The sequence below is a fragment of the Chamaea fasciata genome, unplaced genomic scaffold (assembly GCF_029207755.1).
Source record: "Chamaea fasciata isolate MVZ Bird 193981 ecotype frontalis unplaced genomic scaffold, bChaFas1.0.hap1 SCAF_6, whole genome shotgun sequence".
NCBI lineage: Eukaryota > Metazoa > Chordata > Aves > Passeriformes > Sylviidae > Chamaea > Chamaea fasciata.
In genome coordinates, this window is record NW_027094091.1 from 2,392,033 (window position 1) to 2,408,184 (window position 16,152).

General features: G+C 51.7%; 1 protein-coding gene across 4 annotated transcripts in view; it reads left to right on the top strand.

Annotated features, from left to right (window-relative positions):
- Positions 1–16,152, top strand: part of LZTS3 (leucine zipper tumor suppressor family member 3) — a 46,537-nt gene that overhangs the window by 10,475 nt on the left and 19,910 nt on the right. Inside the window, exon 1 of one of the 4 annotated variants that reach the window (XM_066185206.1) lies at positions 11,302–15,128. The exons of 2 other annotated variants lie outside the window; for them this stretch is intronic. The gene's annotated coding sequence lies outside the window, so the exon portion shown is untranslated. Of the gene's footprint in view, positions 1–11,301; positions 15,129–16,152 lie in introns of those variants that run through there. One more of the 4 variants, XM_066185205.1, reaches the window with a different exon arrangement.

Here is a 16,152-nt window from a genome sequence, read left to right on the forward strand (position 1 = left end):
CAACCTGGGATAGTGGAAGGTGTCCCTGCCCATGGCAGGGGGATGGAATGAGATGAACTTTAAATCCCTTCCCACCTAAACCATTCCATGGTCCTGTGATAACTCATTTTTTTAACCAGAATAACCACAACACCCCAAACCAAAGCTCCTCACAAGGGCACATTTTCGTCTGTGGTGCTGCTGGGGTCACCTGATCCAAACCTGCCCCCGGTGAGGCTGAAGGACTCTGTGAAATGCTGTTTTTTAAACGAGCCATCTATTTATATTGACAGCTTCCCACGCTCCATCCCTCTCATCCTGCATCCCTTTCTACCCGGCTGAGCTGCATCATTCCAACTCTTCTTTCCCCACCCCCCCCCTTTTTTTTTTTAATATTGCCCCGTGATTATCATCTTTCCACTCTTCTGGGATCTGAGAGAAACCCCAGGACTTCTTAGAGAGGATGAGCAGCAGCACATACCTCTCCTCATCCTGCTTCCACGGGGCTCTTGGGAGCAAATTAATCTGAACCCGCTGTTTAAAAATGTTTATCCTCAGGCCATGCCATTTAGTGTCTTCCTGGGTTACTAATGGACTAGAAAGCACTTTGTTGTCCCTGTGCAATGTGAGAACATCAGCCTGCTTTTTCCAAAGCCATCACAGAAATTATTGAGCTTTTTTTTTTCCTCTCCGTTGTTATCAGCAATTTTCTGATCTCCAGCTTGAGGATAGGAGATGCTGCTGCAGTTATCGCGCTGCTCTTAGTTTTGTAAAATCAAATTAAAAGTCGCTTCTTTCCTGTAGTCCATGAACATCCAGGAGAGACCTGATGTGGCCAATTGCAAACTGACTTGTGGAGTAAATTCCATAACTTTAATGAGCCAGAATGCCAGCAAGTTTTGTCTTGGTTGCCAGTGTTGGTTCTTAAGTATTTTGGGTGGAAAAGAGAAAACCCAAATGAAAACTGAGCTCTCCAAGACCCTTTGGTGGGTCAGGAGGACACATCAGGTTGGATGTCAGGAAAAAGTTTTTTACAGAAAGAGTGATAAAGTGCTGGAATGGTCTGCCTGGGGAATCACTATCCCTGGATGTGTTTAAAAAAATATTGGATGTGGCACTCGGTGCCGTGGTTTAATTCAGGTGTTAGGGCATGGGTTGGACTCAGTGATCTTGGAGGTCTTTTCCAACCTTGTGATTCTGTGATCATTAACCAGAGCTTTTATTCTTTATTTTAAGACTTTGTAAACACACAGGAAGGAGCTGGATCCACCCGTGGGGTCCACAGGGATTTTTGTGGTGACTTTTCCCGGCTGCCGCAGAGGGGTGAAGACCCCTGAGGAGTCTGGGTCAGACCTGGCATGGGGATGGAAATCCCATTTTCCCACTGCTGTGCTGGTGGAGCTGTCACCCAGCAGCTCTGCCAGGGACAAGTGACACGAGTGGGGGTGGCTGGATGGGCTGAGCCAAGGCAGGGGCTGGCAGAGGACAGACATGAACCGCAGCAAAAGAAGCCGCTGCTTTTCCTCCCCGAAGGTCTGCAAGGTTGGACACAATGAAATTCCCTCCCTCCCTCCCTCCCTCCCGTGCCCGAGACAGCCACGTCCCAGGAGGAATTCAATGCTGCCTCCCAGTCCATTCAAAACACGCCAGGGTCAAACCTTTATGAAGCAACAATGAAAATAAACCCAAAGACAAAAAGCTATTCTGGAGGAGGGGAGGGGAAGGAAGTGGCTCCCAAAATATCAATGGGAACCTTTTCTTTAACCCCAGCTGTGGGATGGGGGGTCTCTACTCCGGTGGGACTGAGCAGGGGAGATGTGCGCACACCCTTCTGCACCTTCCTCTTGGTGGGAGAGGGCCCCAGTGACCAAAGTGCGGAGTTTTGGGAATGTTGGGTTAGGATCATGAGGATCTGGGTGCTGGAGAGGGGGCAGCTCTTGGTGGGAAGTCTCCTTCAGGGAAAAGGGGGTTGGCTGGCACCAAAGGACCATGGACCCCCTCCTCTGCCCCATTTCCTGTGGTCACCACTTCCCTGGTGGCTGTGAGGGTTTCTGGAGTCACCTTGTGGCTTTTAGAGGTTGTGTCGCTCCTGGCTGTGATCCCAGAGGCAGCTGGACAGACTCCTGGTCCCCACACCTCCAGAATAAATTGAGTTTTTCCCTTCATTTCTGTCGTTTAGCTGGGAGCACGAAGTGAGGCTTTCTGAGAAAGGTTTTCTGACTTGTTCCCCTGTGGGATTAGAGCTCTGGCACTCGGGAAGGGATGGGAGAGGACTGGGAGCTGCAGGAGGGAGTGAGAGTCAAACCAGAGCCAAGTGAAATCCTCTAGGGTGGGAACGGACACACACAAGGTCCCACTTCCTGCTGGGCACCTGATTCCAGAGGGGGAGTCCCCTGCAGGTATGGAACATCCCCCCCCGGCAGGGCTGAGCCCCAGGAAGCACCCCAGGGAACCCCAGGAGAAGCAGAAGGATCCTGAGGATGCTCAGCTCAGGATCCTCCGCAGCTGACACACCCCGGTGCCATCTCCCATCCCTGCACGGGGACAGGGCTGTCCCTCCGAGGGTGACCCAGGGTCACTCCGGACACAAACATGCTCTGTTTGGAGCAGAGCAGGGAGAGACGATTTCCCCACAGCCCCTGCCGTGACTCAGGAGTCTGTGGTCTGTGACCATGAGTCAATGTGAGCGGGAAAAGCCGGGCTATTTTTAGGACCACTGACATTTTTGGGGGGGTTGGGTTTAACCCCTCTCCGTCCTCCCACAGAGGCATCTCAGCAGTGCCTTGCTTGAAGAAGGAATGAAAGACCTTTCCCAAGGCAAACAGGTGCCAGACTCACGGGGTGGTGCTTCCTGGGATGAGGAGATGAGGGAAGCAGGATCACGGTGACCAGGAAGAGGCTGCCAAGAGACAAAGCAAGAAACCATGCACAGAGAGAATCTCAGAATTGTTTAGGTTGGAAAAATCCCTCCAGGGTAATCAAGTCCAACCATTCCCCCAGCACTGCCAAGGCCACCACTGACCCGTGTCCCCCAGTGCCACATCCACACAGCTTCAGGGATGGGGATCCAACACTGCCGTGGGCAGTTTGTTCCAATGCTTGACCACTCTTTTGGGGTGGAAATTTTCCCATATATCCAATCCAAACCTCCCCTGGCTCAGCTTGAGGCCGTTTCCTCTCCTCCTGTCCCTGTTCCCTGGGAGCAGAGCCTGACCCCCCTGGCTGTCCCCTCCTGTCAGGGAGTTGTGCAGAGCCACAGGGTCCCCCCTGAGCCTCCTTTTCTCCAGGCTGAGCCCCTTTCCCAGCTTCCTCAGCAGTTCCTGGTGCTCCAGACCATTCCCCAACTCTGTTCCCTTCCCTGGACACTCTCCAGCCCTTCCAGATGTTTTTCCTGAGCTCTCCCTGTTACTTCTCTCTGCACTCAGAGGTCTCTCTGCACCAGGGTGATCCCCCCACTCTAAATGCACATGGATCAAGTTTTAAAGCTTCTCATCAAGTCACAGAGATCTTTTCCAAGAGTTTTCTTTCCTCCTGGGTCTGGGGGCCATGTGGCACCACAGCACAGCAGGATGGCCATGTCCCCTGAAGCTCCTGGGACCCCTCCACCTGCAAAAGCGACATTGTGGGATTTCTCCAGCTTCCAGCTGGGTCCTAGGACAGCATTTCCTCTTCTTATGTCCAGGAAAACCACATTTAGGGTGGCCTGGGATGCACCACGCTGTTGCTCCAGTCCTTACCAGGGAATTTGGGCCTTTAGCATCTTCTCATGGGAGAAGCAGCCTTTTCCCAGGGATGCTCTTCCTTCCCACGGCTTGCCCAAAAAATCAGCCCCCATCTCCCCTTCCCCACCATCCCACCTTCCTGCTGGAGATGAATTTCTTGTCCTACCGTGCAGATTTAGCTACTTTCTTCACGGTTAATCCATCCTCAGCATGGAAAATTCCCTGGTTTCGTTCAGTTTAGCAAAATATTAAGGCGTTTGGTGGTTTGTATGGTTTGCATTTTTGGGGGGCTTGATTTTTTGGGAGTTTGGGGTTTTTGCTTTTGGTTTGTTTGTTTGGGGGCATTTTGGGGGGGTTGGGGTTGTTTGTGATGTTTTGGGGGTTTTGGGGGGGTTTTCTTAGGGTTTTTTTGTTGTTGTTTTTTGGGGGTTTTTTGTTGATTGGTTGGTTTTTTTGCTTGGTTTTAGTTTGGTTTTGGTTTTGTTTTTTGTAGAATCATGAACACAAGCACCTCTGGATTACAACAGTTTTAATTTTCACAGCTCTTTCTGTACAGTCTGTTGCATTCCTGGGACACAATGGGGGCACTTAATGTTTAAGGGATGAAAATCAATATGAATTTTTGGGCTCGATGATCTAAAAGGTCTTTCCCAACCTTAACAATTCTATCAACAATGGGCAGGGATAGGTGGAGAAAGGGCCAGTCTGAGAGCCTGCTTTATATTCCCTCAATACACTCCCAAATCTGCCTTCCGTGCAATTTACAGAAGATCCTGATGGATTTCTGGTCCATGAACTTGCCAAGTTTCCCCTCAAACACTGAGCATCAACTTCATCCCACGGCAGGGAGCACTCCAGGCCACCAACTACTGCCTGAGGAAGGGGGTTCTTCCTTTTCTCCCTTATTTTGGCCTTCACCTGCTTCCTGATGGGGTTTTTTTGGTGCTAAAAAACTGAGAAAAGGAGACAGCTCCACATCTGTGTGTCATTTGGACGTGTCTCTGATCCTGTCTGAAACATTGCCCCAAAGCTCCTGCAGAGCTTCCTGGGAATGTCTGAGCAATTTGTCAGCGTGGATTCATTTTTAAAAAAACCCAAATTACCAAGGAAAAATGCTGGGAATACTCCTGGTGTCTGTACAGGCAGATCCCACAGCAGTCCCTGTCAGCAGCACAGGTGAGATGAACGGCGTGGGATTGCTCCCAGCTCAGACAAATTAATCAGGATGCTGTGCCGGGCTGAGTTCTGTCCCAAATATATGAAGTGCAAGCTTGTAACATGTGCCAGGCTCCTCTGGAGCTTGTTTCACAAGTGCTTCCCATTTTACATGCACGCCTGAGGAATTCTGCTTCCCCCAGCTCAAGGTAGGGATGAGAGGAAAAGAGAGGAGTGGAGAGAGCAGGTGGTGCTGCAGCCCAGGCAGACAAACGCCTTCTCCTCTGGCAAATCCTTGCACAAAGCACCAGGAATCTTTGCCTGGTGTCTCTGTTTGGGAAGACAGGTGTCTGCCAGGGAAATCCGGAGCTTCCCTTGGAACGGAGAATGTAAACCCCTCCCCTCTGAATCATTATAATTTTGAAATTAAGGGGCTTTCAGGCAAAGATATGGGAATAACAGTTCTTTACTAGGGAAATTAAAAGAAAAATGTAGTACAAAAAAAAAAAGCAAACAAACAAAAAAAAGAGAAAACAGTGACAGAGTCAGAATACAGCCTGACACCCTGTTGGTCAGGGTGTTGGGAGCATTCTAACCAAGTCCTCCTGGAGTGACAGATGTGGTTCTGTTGGAGCAGAGATGATCCTGTAGAAGGGTGTAGTTTTCCTCTGAAGGTCCAGTGGTGGTGGGATGGGTCTCGTTTTCCTCTGGCAATCCAGCGCAAACAGGCTGTCCTGGTGTTCTGAATCTCAGGTTTTTATCCAGGTAGGAATGCTTGGCTCCTCCCCCTGGGTGGAGCATCTCCCAGTGGGATGATGTAATTGTATCAGCCATGCAGTGAGCCTCGATGGCCCATGAACAGCAGAGATCCCCTGGAGGGAGGATGGGTTGTGGAAGAGAAAAAAACACTTCCCCAACTGGTTTTAACAGTAACAGAACATGTGCCCCTAGTCACATCCGGCACTGCAACCCAAGACACCTGGATTTAGGCCACAGATTCTGGGCTGGCTCAGGATGGATGGGCAGCCCCAGGTAGGAATTGCTGCATTCCTTTGGAAACATAAAATCACGGAATGGTGGAGGTTGGGAAAGAACCTCTAAGGGTCATCAAATCCAACCATTAACCCAGCTCACCCATGCTCACCATGAAACCACCCAAACCATGCAGGAGCTTGTTTTCTCTCCTGCTAATCATTGACAAAGCTGCTTTCCCTTTCTCCCTGCTCCCACACCACCCTTCTCCACCTCTCTCCTTCCCACACAGAACAATCTGCCCAGGGCTGTCACTGGGGTATCCTTCCTCACCTTCTCCCTGGGACTCTGGTGCTGAAGACGGTAAATTTCCAAAAAAGAGGTGCTAGGTTCCTTTAAGGGTTCCCCAGGAGCACTGGGATGGAAGCAGTGAAAACCAGATATGAGCAGGGTTAGGGCAGAAGGACCAGGCCAGCAGCTTTATGTCCCCAGAGGTGCAGCCATACAACACAACCCCACATTCTGGGGAGCCCCATCAGTCCATGGGATGCTCTGCAAAGCTCAGGTGAGCAATCAAAGTCACAAAGGCTGTGACTCTGTACCTGAAGGGGCTAAAAGAGAGCTGCAGAGGGACTTTGGATGTGGGGGAATGGCTTCAAATTGCCAGAGGGCAGGGAGAGATGGGATGTTGGGAAGGAATTCTTTCCTGTGAGGGTGAGGATGCCCTGGCACAGGGTGCCCAGTGAAGCTGTGGCTGCCCCTGGATCCCTGGAGATGTCCAAGGTCAGGTTGGACAGGGCTTGGAGCAGCCTGGGGTAGTGGAAGGTGTCCCTGCCCATGGCAGGGGTGGGACTGGAGGAGTTTTAAGGTTCCTTCCAACCCGAACCATTCTGTGTCTCAGTTGTGATGATAATCTTCAGGATGGCTGGGGCAATGGAGAAAGGTTTTATATCAATCATGGTGTTGTAGAAAAGCACAAGAGGACACCAGGGCTGGAGACATCTCAGCAGAGACATCATGGATTTTTTTTCATGCTTGCTTTTTGACTCTGGGTTTTCCTCTCCTGGAAAGACTATTTCTGATCACCGACACACCCAGCAGCTCCTGAGATTGGTCGTGAACAGGAGCAGAATGGTCCTTTTGGGCAGGTCTCACCTCGTGTCCACTGGGTTGGTTATTCAGTCCTCACAGGGCAGCTCACAGGTTTCATTAGATCTGGCCCTAATGACAGCTCTGCTGAGCTTTGGAGTCCTCCTCTCTCCCCATCCTCCAGCTCTCTGCATCTTCTGAGTGGAAATAACACAAAACTGAGAAACAGGGAGGAGCTGTCACCACCCCACTCCACGAGGCCAGGGTAGAGAGGATGTTTTTCCACTTGAGGATGGTTTATCCAAGCTGCTCACACACGCTCTCACACACACACAGCACAACCATTTTCTCACCAAGCCCTTGGGATTTTGGCACTCCCTCCCACTCTTCTGGTCGTGCACAGCCCCACTTTCCAGCTGAAGCTGCTGCTGGAGGGGCTCCTTTGGAGGAGATGTGGATAAATCTCCTCACTGTTTTGTTTGCAGCAGAGCTGCTGGCGCTTTCCAGGGCTCCCAGGCTGGTTATGAGCAAATGGAAAACAGAAGGAAACCAAATCCCTGCCTCATTCATCCTCCCATCCATCCCTGCCCTTGCCATGTCCCTCGTGCTGCCAGCTTGTCCCGTGGCCATCTCCAGCTCCACATGAAAAGCCCTCCATCAAACCAAGAGCTTTGCAGCCTCTGCTTCCATTTCAAAGCCTCTTTTTCCTTTTGCTGAGGATCTGGAGGGATGGGAGAAGTGTTCAAAGCCCGAAGTTGGCTCTGAAGTCCAAAGCTGGGCGAGCAAAAGGGGTTTGTTTTATACGACAGCAGAGAGCCCAGTGAGGGCAACACCTCCCTGCAAATCAGGTCATTTATTTAGCGAGGGAAGAAAAGCCTTCCCAAGGTTCAGAGCATCAGGGCAGAAATCAAAGAGTATTTGAGGGAGGAGGGAAAGCCAAGCCCTGGCTTTGCCATTCCTGCCCTCCTGCTGGATCCCCACGGCCCGGCAGGCACCGAGGCAGAACGGGAAAATATTTCACTCTTCACACACCACTTCAAACCCTCAGAGCCACCCTTTCCAGGGGGACTGGGGTCAGCTGCCACACTAAACTCCAAATATTTTCCTAGCTGGCAAATGAAAAAAAAAAACCAAAAAAAACTCCGTGTGTCTGTGCCTGGGCTCTACAGCCAACGTACACGGAATGATAAAGCCCCTGGCACACATCTTGCAAGAGCTAATTATAGAATTTGGAAGCCAACGTGATAATATTTTCTTTAGATGTGTGGTGCAGATGTAATTACTTCTCCGGAGATGCCAGCCGCAGATGACGCAGGATGCCCTTATGTAATCACCTTTATTATGCAGCTATGGAAATCTTCCCTCCTTGGCCCATCCCCTCAACTCCTTCTTTGCCGTTCCTTGCCCTAAACTCTCTGTGGCTCATTCAGAAGGTGATGGGGTGAGGTCCACAGGCCAGCTGGGAGCACAAGGGCAGCTCCAGAGAAATCCCATTCCTGGGTTTCCCCATCCATCATCCCTCCGTGAAGGAGCAGAAGGAGTTGATGGCCGTGCACTGGCAGGGCAGGGAAAAGGCCCCTCTCCACCTGGTGGACTGGAAGGGGGTCATGTTGGAGCCAAGTTCACCCATCCCTGGAATCTCCTGTAGCTCGGACCCAACTGCTCCATCCTCCTGCTGTGGAGGAGCCCCTGCACAGAACCGCCTCCCAAAAATGGGCTGGGGGATGCCGAGGACACAAGAAAACTGCAGAGGAAAGCTGGTTAGTCCCTGCAGGGTGAAGGCTTAGTGGGTCACAAACACTTGAGCTGCTCCAAAGTTGTTCCAGAATGCAGGAGGATCTCCCAGGTGATCCACAAAGTAATTCCTGACAGGGCAAAATCACAGCTTCCAATGCAAGAGGGATTTTTGCCTGTGGATCCTTTCTGAGGTTTTCCTTCTTGCCTGTGGATCCTTTCCGAGGTTTTCCTTTTTGCCTGTGGATCTTTTCCGAGGTTTTCCATTTTGTCACTTTGAAGACTCTCTGTCCCACTGCCCACAGGCCACTGAGATCCAAGTCATGGGTATCTCCAGGACAGAGGCTTCCCCCACCACCAGGGCTTGGGGGGGACACAATCCCCTGGCACAACCAGTAAAACCCTGCCTTGGCCACAAATATTCAGTAAAAAAGGTGGGTAAGCAGCCTGGAGGCATCACCCTGTGGAGGCATCACCCTGTAGAGGCAGCACATATTTTGGATGTGCACCACTGTGCTCCCACCCTCTTCCATCCCTCTTCCTGGCCAAACCTGCGTCCTTCCTTGCTGTTTTTAAGGATTAATACGTGATGCAGAGGGGTGATTCCTAGTTCTGGGCCATCCTGTTGCAAATCTGGGTTGTGAAGACTTTTCCTTCTTTTTTTTTTCTCTGCGTGGCATCCGAGCCAGGGCATGGATTGAGGAGGATGAGCCTGGAGATGGACAAGGCTGAATCCCACAGTGGCTGGGAAGCAGAGTTCAGAGAGTTGGGAATTGGAGGAACTGGGGGAATTGGCCACACAGCCTGAAGAAAAGGAAGCCAGGGAGATGGTGGCTGGAGCAGAACTGGAGGCAAAACCATTGGTTCACTCACTGGGAAAACTGGTTTCCAGTCCTGGGTCAGTGCCATCGACTGCAAAGGAATTTGCCCCGGGGCAGGGAATACCCAAATTCCTCCAAGGATGAAGAGTCAGGAGGGAGGCAGTACCTGGGGGACATGTTTGTAGCACTCAGGTCATTTCTTAACAGCAAATTCCAAATTCCCAGGAGTCCAGGGCCTGGATGGTCATGGATTCAGGTGGCATTTCAGCCCCATGCCCATTTCCAGCCAGCCAAATCCCTCCCTGTGGTCCATGGACTGGACTGTGCCAGCTGGAAAGGGATTGTCAACCTTGAATCCTACCCAGAGAGGCCAGGGAGCCAGCACAGGGGTGCTCCAGGCTTCCTGCTCGGTGTTCCACTGCCCCTCCAGAAGATCTTTCCCAAAGCTTGAGGATTCTTATGCTTCTCCTTCTGCTGAAGCCACTCAAACACCAGTTCTTCCCCAGAGCAAAGGTTGGTCATGATGGAGATGGATGGGACCACATGAGCACACACAGCTCAGTCCTGATATTCCTTAGAGCCTGATGTTCCTCCCTGAAAAAAACCTCCCACCCTGAGCCAGGGGGGCTGTGACAAATCCCTAATTCCTGATCGGGACAGAAAGGGCACATCCAAACAGGATCCTTGAACACCTGGTCATTTCAGTGGAAATCTGGCCCTCCTGGCTGCAAGCTGGTTTGCTCCAATTTATTTTTATTAGACCTGGCCTAATGTTTTGGGACTCTGAATGGGAGGTTTGTTTCCTTCATTATGGATAATCACCCAAGGATGCTTAAGGAATGGTTTTAAACTAAAAGATGAGAGATTTACACTAAATACTAGGAAGAAATTCTTCCCTGTGAGGGTGGGGAGGCTCTGGCACAGGGTACCCAGAGAAGCTGTGGCTGCCCCTGGATCCCTGGAAGTGTCCAAGGCCAGGTTGGATGGGGTTTGGAGCAACCTCCGATAGTGGAAGGTGTCCCTGCCCATGGCAGAGGGTTGGATGATCTTTAAGGTCCCAATCCAAACCATTCCATGATGATTCTGTGATTCCACAATTCCCTGGTCTAGACATTATTTGGGAAACCTGAGAATTCACATCCTCCCCCCAGGCAGCTCAGACCTGATCCAAATCCCATGGCCAGGATGCCCAGGACACACTCTGGGCTTTCTGCACCCACAGGTGGAGATGCAGGATCCTCTCCTGATTTATGGGAAGACCTGGCCCATGCACCAGGCTGTGGCTTGCCAGCACTGTGAGGCTTTGTCTGCCCTGTGCTGGTACAGGAGGAGACAGCTTATACCAGCAGGGATGTTCTTTCCAGAATAGGAAACCATCCCTCTGGATGACATAAACCAGAGTCTTTTGGCTTGTTCCTGCTGGCTCAAGCTGAGCAGGCAGATGTCATGGATTGGAGATGGAGAGTGTCCCCCGTTGCAGCAGCTGGCATCAACTCAGTTTTTGGGGTCAATTCAGCCTCAGGACCCCCTGTCATTCCCTGGGGCAGCTTGGAGAAGCTCCTCTCCCATCCCCAGCTCTGTGTGGGTATGAAGAGGTCTCAGGCTCAAATTATTCCACTTAAGGAGCAGGAAGAGCCTCTCCCAGCATTTTAACTTCCAGACCAGTGGGATATCCCTGTGCCGGTGAACCCCCGGGTGCAGAGAGGGTTTGTTTATTTCTTCTTGCACAAACAAACTCTGGGTGTCATCCTGACATTTCTTCTGGGAGCTCAGCTGCAGAGCCTGCTCAGGCTGTGCAGGCTGCTGGGGATTTTATCAGCTTTCCCAGCAGAAAGGTTGGATTTCCTGGCATGGCGTAGTCATGCTCCCCTACCAGCCCCATCCTGCATGTTTGGCTGTGATCCCTGTGATCCCTGCAGGGATCGCTCACAACAAATCAAGCAAGGAAGCATCTCTACAAACACAGGGAAACCCTTGGATGTTCCACACCCGTTGGCTGCCACAGAAAACAAGGTCTTTCCTCTGAAAACCGGGCTGGAAATCTCTGCTTTAATAACAGGTAGTGGAGAAGAGCTTCAAACAGAGCCTGGCAAGGAGCTACTGCAGGAATTCTGGTTTCAGAGTCCAGCCTGATGGATGTCAAGCACTTACAGGCACAGTCAGTTCAGAGCTGAGGTCTGAGCTGGGTTTAAGCTGTCGCAGTGCTGGTTGGAAAGCTCCGAACTGTCTTCATCACCAGACCAGACTGGCCTTGACATTGCCCAGCCAAGGCACTCAGACATCCTAGGATGGAGATGCCACTTCATTCATGGCCTCAAAGTGTGTTCAACAGCCAGGGTTGGCTGGTAAATAAATACCCTTATTTAGGGTTTCTTTTTTTATGCTCCTCAAGGCTTTGAAAATTACCTTTCCCTCTAAACAAAGGAGTCTGGGTGAAGAGAGCAGAGAGGCTCTTGCTCACATGGGGATGTCTTGTACCGAAAAGCAGCTCCCCAGAGCTTTCAAGGAAGAAATCCCAGTGCAGGGAGCTGCTGCCTCTGCTCCCATTCCCATCTCCACCTCCGCCTTGCCGCATGCCTGAGCACATCAATGCTTTCCATGTTCCCTGGGGAATGTCCCAATGCTCCTTCAGACCTCACTGCAGCTGATGTTTTCCTCCTTCTCTGATCAGTGCAAAGAACACTGAACCGATCCTGCAGGTGCAGTCCAAGGACCTCAGAGAGCTCGGGGATCTTGAACTGAAACGGCTCCAAGAGAGTGGAAATCACCCAGCCAGGGAGCTGCCACTCCTGCAAAGGAAAGGGAGCAGAAGGACATGGGAACAAAGAGTTTGGATTTTGGAAGAGTAAATTTTTCCTTTCTTCAAGAGGAAGAAGGCTCAGCCCCAAGACAGAGCGAGGCCATCGTGGCTGGGTAGGGAAGGCCTTTTTGGTGGGTAAACCCAACCCTGTAGTCTCAGGCTGGAGGTCACCTCAGGTGGTTGGGCCTGGGTGACACAGTTTGACCATGGCCACCCAGAAAGGGCAGAGCAGAGAAGGACAAACCCCACAAAGGGCTGAGACCAAGTCCTGGTGGTCTCAGGGCATCACCCAGTGGCCTGGGTGCAGCTGGCTGTGCAGGAGCCCTGGCACAAAGGGGTGCTGGGTGAGAACTGGGTGTCTCTGGTGGCTCTCAGAGGGGATGGAGGGGCTCTGCTGGAGGTGAGCTGGGTGGGCAGAGAGGTTCCTGGCTCAGCCAGCCCTGGGTTAAAAATGGGAGTTGGGGTTTCAAAAGTTTACTCCCCACCTGAGAGCGCCAGGAGCACGGGTTATCCTGGATTTCCCAGCCTTCTCCAAAGTCTCTCCTATCATGATTTATTCATCTGGGGGAAGCGCTAAGACATAACTCAGCTCCCAAAGGGAGCATGAGCACAGCCTGCACCAGCTGCAGAGTCAGGAAACTGCCTGGCTCCTGTGGGACCTGCGCCTGCTGCAGCTCCCTGCCGGGCAGCCACGGGCTCCTGTGCCCGGGCAGCTTCCCCAAATCCCACTGCTGGGAAGGGTCCACATCCCAGCTGAGCTCCTGAGCCAGCTCTGGTTATTGCCAGAGCAGTGCCAGGGATGGAAAGGGCTCTCTGCCTGCTTGGTGCACACACATCCCAAAACCAGTCTATTTGAAAGAATTCTCTGCTTCTGGAGCTTAAGGGCAAAATTAAGAGCTTGAATCTCCACAGGAATGCATTTTGGTATAATTTACACCTTCCCCGTGCACCCCAGAAGAGTGTTTTTCCCGGGTTTAAATGCACATTAACCCATATTTGATTATTTTGGCATTATTGCTGTTTTACTGCCCTCGCTGTTATTTGCCCACCAACACCAGCACCATTTTTGTGAGGCCCCTCTGAGACTCCTTTGATCCCCAGACATCCCGCCAACAGAAAATTCACTTGAGCAAATGGCTCTAAATTAGTGGTCGCTTTGTGTGGCTTTCTTTCCTTCCCTCCACGACTGCAAATAATCCAGAGTAAGTGCTGAGGCTGGACGGGCCTCCCTTGGGAAGCCTGATTGCTCTCCTGCAGCAGCACTGGCAGCTGGGAAAGTGGGAAAAAGGAGCTCTGGGCCATCCTGTGTCACCGGGGCTCTGCTCTGAATGATGGAAAGGAAGGAGGGCAGCATCCAGCTCCAGCTTTTGGCCAGCTGGATGGAGCTTGGAGCAACCTGGGATAGTGGAAGGTGTCTGTGCCCATGGCAGGGGTTGGAATGAGATGCGGTTTAAAGTCCCTTTCAAACCAAACCATTCCATGATTCTATGGATGCATCATCCCATTCATCCCATCCATCCAATTCTCTCCCCGTCTTTCAGAGCTCTTTACGGCCTTTCATTTCAGCCACGCAGCTGGGAAGCATCCCCAGAAGGATGGGGAAGTTGAGAAGGGTGCCCTGACAGAAAGATCCCAAAATAACTGTTTGAGAGAAAATGAGCTGTTCTGAGCAATCCCCACTTGGAAAAAAAAGCTCAATTTGTCAGACCCCAAAATTCCATTTGAAAAAAGCCCAGCTGTTAGAGCCCCAAATCTCTATTTGTACCAAAAGAAGCCCTCAGACCCTAAAATCCCCTTTTGAAAAACAAACAAATAAACAGAAACAAAAACAGGCAGTCAGACCCTAAATCCCTATTTGAGAAAAACTCACCTGCCAGACCCCAAAATCACCCTTAAACCAAAATAAGTTACCTGATGCCAAAAATCTGTTTGAGCAAAACCAGGCCATCAGACCCCAAAATTCCCTATTTGAAAAATAACCCAAACCCCAGCTGTCTGATCCTAAAATCCCCATTTGAGCAAATTGAATCTCAAATTCCTCATTTGAGAAAAACTAAGTTCCGAGAGTCTGAAATTCCCTATTTGAGGAAAAAAAAGAAAAAAAAAGTATTAAAAGAACCAGTCAGATCCTAAAATTCCAGCTGAGCAAAACAAGCTGTCAGATCCTCAAAACTCTTTGTGCAAACCCAAGCTGTCAGACCCCAAAATTCCCATTTGAAGAAAAACACGTGGTCTGACCCCAAATTCCCTGTTTGAGCAAAAACAAGCCCCTGAACCCCAATTCCTTATTTGAGCAAACCCCAAAACCTTTCAATTTCACAAATCCCTGTCTGAGCAACCCCCAAAACCGTCCAAATTCACAAATCTCTCTTTGAGCGAACGCCGAAACTTTACAAATTCACAAATCCCTATTTGAGCAAACCCCAAAACCTTCCAAATTCACAAATCCCTATTTGTGCAGAGAACAAGCCGTCAGACCCCAAAATCCCCATCTGAAAAATAGAAAAAAAGCAAACTCCAAATCCTTATTTCAGGAAAACCCAGCGCCTGACTCCAAAGTTCCCACTTAAGCTCAAACAAACCATCAGCCTCCAATTCCCTTCGAAGAGGACGGAGCCATCCCTTCCCAAAATCCCTGCCGGACGTGGGCACAAAGAGTTAAAGCTCCTGCGGGCGCCGTGGCCAATCCCACCGAGCGAAGGGCAGCCCTTGGCCGCAGCCCAGCAGCAGGTTGCTCTCCGCAGGTATTATTTTGGACTTTTTCCCGGGATACCACGCAGGGAAACAATGAATTTGGCGCTCGGCGGAGGATGGGGAGCTGCAGGATGCACCCCTGGGCTGCCCAGGTAAATCCCGGTGGGTGCCGGCTTTTTTGTGGGATCTTTCCTGTTTGCTCTCCTTCCCACTCTGGCTGGGTGTCTTTGTTTGGGGCCGGGCAGGGGAGCGAAGGGTTTTCGGTGGATTAGTGCAGGGCTGAGCTGGTGGGACCCTTTGCAGGTGATTTTTTTTGGGGGGGGACACTGCGCTCGGCGCGGGGGTCGGAGCAGAGATGGGGTGCGCGGAGCTGGGAGGGGAAAACTGCGATTTCCCCCTCCATAAACCCCCCCTGGATCCAGCTGGAACACCCCCCCCCAGCACCGAGACCTTGTAGAGAAGAGGATTTTAGGGCATCACTCCGGTTTATTGCGCTGATTCCGGCGGTGGGGACAAGGCACCGGCGGGACGAGCCACCGGGGGGGGGTTTGCTCCGAGCGTGGTGTCCGGGGAGGAGCGAGCACTTCCCGGGCTGGCTCCGCGCCCAAGAAATTCCTCGGGGCGAGTTAATGATAAATCGCGGCCGGGCTGGCGGCGTGGGCGGCGGGTGGGAGCTGGTGGCGGGTCCCCTCCTTGTCCTTCCTGCGGGGACAGAGGTTTGGACAAAGTTTGGGGACGGTAGAGCCAGGCAGGGCTCGTGGGGACGGCTCCATGGAACCGCTCTGGGGGTGATGGCTCATCCCAAAGGGCAGGATCAGCCTCCCCCCAAAACATCCCGCCCAGGGCAGGGGTTTAAATGGTGCAGGGGGGGGTCTGGTGACAAAGAGGGGGGGTCCTCCTGGCATTTGGGGCCATGGAGCTGGGCTGGAGCAGGAGATCACATTGGGATCCTGGAGATTTGGGGTGTGGGGATGTGTGAGGATGCTCAGGCAGATGCTGGGGAGCCAGGCAAGGGATGTAGCTCCGTGCTGGGACACTTCCAGGGGTGACCAGGAGCTTCCCCATATCCCCTGTGCTCGGGAGTCCCACAGGCCCAGCTGCCAGCACCTCATCTCCAGCCACCTTTCCAAAGGATTTTCAGTGGATTCGTGCAGGGCTGAGCCAGTGGGACCCTTTCCAGGTGCTT